General features: G+C 51.0%; 1 pseudogene; it reads right to left on the bottom strand.

Annotated features, from left to right (window-relative positions):
• Positions 1–3,671: 3,671 nt before the first annotated feature.
• LOC118998415 (uncharacterized) lies at positions 3,672–3,816 on the bottom strand (annotated as a pseudogene).
• Positions 3,817–5,111: the final 1,295 nt, after the last annotated feature.

The raw sequence follows: 5,111 nt of genomic DNA on the forward strand, positions 1-5,111 counted from the left end.
AGCCTGGGTATAGCATTGGGGAGCCTGGGGTGAACACCTGTGTCTGGGGCTTTCGCATCCATCCACCGGGTGACCTTTGAGGAAAAAGTGCAGAAATAACACGTGGTCACCTTGTTTCTGAATGACTAAAACCGGCTACACTGAGGTCTGAGGAACTGATTTTGTTCTTGTTTTCATTAGTCTGGGCCATTAAACTTGAATTTCCTGGTTGTACGTCCAGGCCGGGAGATGAATAGAAATCCTGGAGATAACCATGTGGAGAAATTACGGAAAAGTGCTCACATGGCCAGACCTCCGGCCATTGTGGGCGTCGCCACCCTGGACCAGTCCAGAGACTGAGCATGGTGGACGGATTCTCCCCACGAACAAAAAGGGCCTCGTGCTAAACCTGGCAGGCTCAGGGGTGGGCTGTGTGGTGGCCTTACAAACCCCGAGACCCAAGTAACCACACAGGTCTGAAATTAGAATGGTTTGAAAGTAAAACTCTAACTGAAGGCTGGTCATGGTAGGTAGTGATGTCCCGGCCGGTGTCCTCCCTGACAAAGGTCGGTCTTCACCTTCACTGAACCTCTATCATCTTTCCGCATCTGGGATAACTGAGCTTGGGAAGGTCAGGAATTCCCTCCCCACCCTCAGGGCACAACCACCCCAAGGAAGCAGAGACCACGAATCCCCTCATTGATACGGTTACCGTGTTAATTATTATTAACTGTTAACTACCCAGTACCCAGGAACGGAAAAGCAGCCTGATACTCGGTGCACTTTCCTCTAGGCCCAGAGAGCGCCCTGCTTTGCTCTCTCCTGGGCCTCCCTCATCCGTCCCCAGTGAACCTCCTGTAACCACCTCGGATCCTCCCCTTTGATTTGGATGTATAAAACATGTGGTGAACTGACATTTTCTGGAGTATTTTCTCATCCTTTGAGACTTTGCTTCCCAGCAATTGTCTTCAGTTTGGCTCCAATAAACTCATAAAAATTTTCTGCAGGTCTGACCATTTCTTACACTGACGTTTCAAGAATTTGACTTTTTCAGTAAGAACAGCTTTTCTTCCTTCTTCGGAACACTCTGGGTATTGCCTCGCTGTGCTTCCAAGCTGCCAATGCTAAAACCCTTGAATAAATCTTTGCCATTTTTAACATCAGCAAAGCTTCCCAATTGGTGTGTGCTCGTTCGGCACCTTGGACAAGTCACCTGCCTCTGAGCCAGATGGGGGTCACTGTTCCTACATGACAGGGGTGTGGGGGGGTCACCGAATACCGGCAGGGAAAGTGCTGGGCGCAGTCAGGGCCTAACAAAGGGTTGCTGGCCCTTCCGATTGTTAGTCAGTTCTCAGCAGCCGGAACAGAGCCACCGATGCCTGTCCTTGGGAAGGGTGGTCTGCCGCGAGTCAACCCAACTGCCACCAGGAGAACAGAGCCAGCAGAAGAAATGTTGGCTTACAACCCGGACGTGCACCCTGACTGGGAATTGAACCTGTGACCTTTTTGGCTTGCAGGCCGATGCTCAATCCACTGAGTCACATCACCCAGGGCTTTTTTTTTTATTCTCACTTGAGGACATTTTTTTCTGGTGATTTTTAAAGAGAAACGAGGGAAGAGAGAGAAACATGGATGCCAGAGAGAAGCACCAATTGGCTGCCTTCCTTACGTACCCATACACTCCTGGACCAGAGATGGAACCAGGAACCTAGGTATGTGTCCTGACCGGGAATCAAATTCAAAACCTTTCGTCACAGGACCACACTCCAACCAACTGAGCCACCCGGCTCAGCCCCATGCCCTGTGTTTAAAGCAGCCTTCCAAATTCACTCCCCAAAGCCCTGTCCTGAGGGTCCGTGCCCTGCACACATTATCTCTGTGACACTGCGATGTTTTAAAAGCTCTCAGTTGTGAGGGAAGTCATGGCTCGGGGATGAGCCTTCTGGGCTGGGAGTCAGGAAACCTCGGTTCAGGCGCTGCGCCCCTCTGAGCTCCTCTCTCCTCAGTCAGCCCTGGGTCCTGCAGGCTTGCCTTTCTGTGGAGAAGGGCCACAGAAAGACCCTTTGCAGACAGGTACGCTGAGGCCCCGGACCAGGCAGGAGTCAGCGGTTCTGCTTTCCCAAGATGCCATGGCTGCCGCTGGGCCACCCCCACTTCCCATTCCCCCAAGCTGGGGTCTGACTCCTACCCTCCGGGAGGGTCTGACTCCTCTTAGCCCTGTCCCCACCCCACCGCGAGTGATGATGAAGCAAGGGATAGCCCCCTTGCCCCACCCGGCCCCCACTCTGGAAGTTGGCCTACCCCTGAGAGTTTCTCAGAATGTCCTCTAACCAGGCAAATGGGAAGGAGTGGAGGCAGGGAGAGGGAAAGGGGAGTGAGGAGGGGAGGGAATCCGCCAGGTCCTGAGGGCCTGTGGCCCCACTTCCCCCCCAGCCCCGCTGTCCTGGGGGGAAGGAATCTGGCCGGACAGGATTCCTGGGCCTCTCCACTCTCTGGGACCTGCCTGCAGAGCAGCGGGTGGGGAGTCAGGAGATGGGGGCTGCAGGCTGGGCCTGCTCAGGATGGGGTCCTGGGGCAGCTGTGCAGCTGCGGGGGGTGGGGAGGCTCCCTGCTCTACAGGCCCCACCCCACCATCCACCCACTGCTGTGTCCTACTGGGAATCAACCCCCAAAATGTTCTCTTGGGAGAGTCTTCAGCATTTTCCTTCCACAGGCTTGATGAAGACCCTTTGCAATTAGAGCCTATATTCCCCATGGGGGAAAAACAGAAACTGCCGGAAGCTGCAAGCAAGTGGCTGGGCAGGCGAGCTGGATCAGCAGATTCTGTCTGGAGGCCAGGCCTCCCCCAGAACCCCGTGCCCTTGGGGGTCTGGCTATGAGCCCCCCGCCCTCTTCTGTCCTGGTCGCCTGCATCTACGGCCCCTCAGTCACTCTTCTGCCTTCAGGGCCTGCGCATTGTAGGGGTCCACTGAATGTTTGAAAGAATGAATGAGTAGACTGAGGTTATGGCAGCCTGTCCACTGAGTGGACCTGAGTTCTAAGCCCAGTTCTACCACTTATGTGCCATTTGGCGCTGGATAGATGATTATTCTCTGTGACTCTGTTTCTTGCCTGTGAAATTGGGCATGTGAGTCCCTGCCTCAAATGGTTATTAGAAGGATTCCTTAAAAATCAGAATTCAACCAGCTCTGGCCATGTAGCTCAGTTGGTGAGAGCATTGTCCCAATATACCAAGGTTGTGGGTTTGATCCCCAGTCAGGGCACATACAAGAATGGACCAATGGCCCTGACCCATTTGGCTCAGTTGGTTGGACATCATCCAGCAAAGCAAAAGGTCGACGGTTCGAATCCTGATCAGGGCATATACCTGCGTTGCAGGTTTGGTCCTGGGTTGTGGGTTCAGTCCCCAGTTGGGGGGTGAGTGAGAGGAAACAGATCAATGATTTTCTCTCTCCCTTTCTTCCCCTCTAAAAATAAATAAATAAAATCCTTTTAAATGTTTTAAAGATTTTTATTTAGAATTCAGAGAGAGAGAGATAGAAGGGATAAGAAGGAAAGACACACCAGTTCCTGGCCCAAAAGCCAGGAATGTGCCCTGACCAGGGGTTGAACCAGGGACCTTTGGGATGGCAGGCAGACACTCTATCCACTGAGCCACACCAGCCAGGGAAAATAGAATCTTTTTTTTTTTTTTATGTGTCCCAGGCATGAACCAGCTCTGGCCACCAATGCAGGCAGCAAGCTGGGACGAACTAAGGACTGTACGACTGCTTTGCCCCTGACTGATGTAAGAGCAACACCATCAGTCAGGTGTGTCCTTGCCCATGGCCAGGGAGTCAAAATCTTTTAAAAGAAAAAAAAATCCCTGGCTGGTGTGGCTCAGTGGATTGAGTGCTGGCCTGAAAACCAAAAGGTTGCTGGTTCGATTCCCAGCCAGGCATATTCCTGTGTTGCAGGCCAGGTCCCTGGTGGGGGGTGTACAAGAGGCAACGAGTTTTCTCTTGCACATTGATGTTTCTCTCCCTGCCTTGTCCCCTCTCTCAAAATGAGCAAATAAAATCTATAAATAAATAAATTGATCAATGAAGGCATAAATAAGTGGAACAACAAAATTGACATTTCTTTCTTCCTTCTTCTGCCTCTAAAAATCAATAAGTAAAAATTTAAAAGAAGAAAAAATCCAGAATTCCACTGAGTACATTTGTAGCTCTAATTGGCTTTATTAAACTGTCTAAGAGCGAAGAAACAAGAAACAAAATGGAGTCACTACTGACAGGCCTCAAAAACCAGAGTGGGTTTTGAAACGAAAACAAGTTCATTCACTTAGCCTGGGGGCTCTTCAGTTTGGACTTTTTAGTGTCAATGCTTGAAAACATGCAGCTCATTCCAACTCTATAGAAGATAAGGTTCCGGTCAAGATGGTGGCGCAGGGAGACATGGCTTGCCTCTTCTCGCAACCACAAGGTCGGGGGCTACTTAGCTGTGTGACGGAAAGTCACACACAGGAGGGTCTGATCCCAGACTCCTAACTGGGTGGGCTGTGAGGGGAGTCACATCCAGGCCCGTAGCTTCCTTAGCAAAGGTTCATCTTTACCTTAAGTGAACACTCTCCATCGTCCTCACTCATCTAGGGCAACACACCTTTGAAATGCCCAAGTAATTTTCCAGACCCGCAGGGCACAGCCGCCTGCCCCAGAGCATGGACCATGGAACCTCGAGACCACGGAACTCCTCAGGGTGGCCTTGGTGCCCACACACCGTCCCCACGTGCTGCAAACGTTTACCATCCTGGACTCGCCAGTGGGACAGGGGGTTGTGTATCTCTTTTACCTTTTATCCAGTTCTAGAGAAATCCCAGCTTTGCTTTCCCCGGCCCCTCAATCTACCACCCATGGATTTCACATAATCCTCCTCAAGTCTCTCCTTCGATTCTGTTGTGTAAAATGAGCTGTAAAACTGCCGTTGTCTGGGGCATTTTCTCAATCTGTTGAGACCTTGCTTTAGGCATAGCCTCAAAAATTTGGCTTAAATAAGTTCTTCCCCCCGCCCCTGCACAAGCTCATGTAATAAAGAACTTTTACTATTTTTTAAGGAGAATTCATACAGCCATTGATTTTATAAAGCCATTTCTC

The sequence above is a fragment of the Sturnira hondurensis genome, unplaced genomic scaffold (assembly GCF_014824575.4).
Source record: "Sturnira hondurensis isolate 20B ecotype Veracruz unplaced genomic scaffold, ASM1482457v3 Scaffold0014099, whole genome shotgun sequence".
NCBI lineage: Eukaryota > Metazoa > Chordata > Mammalia > Chiroptera > Phyllostomidae > Sturnira > Sturnira hondurensis.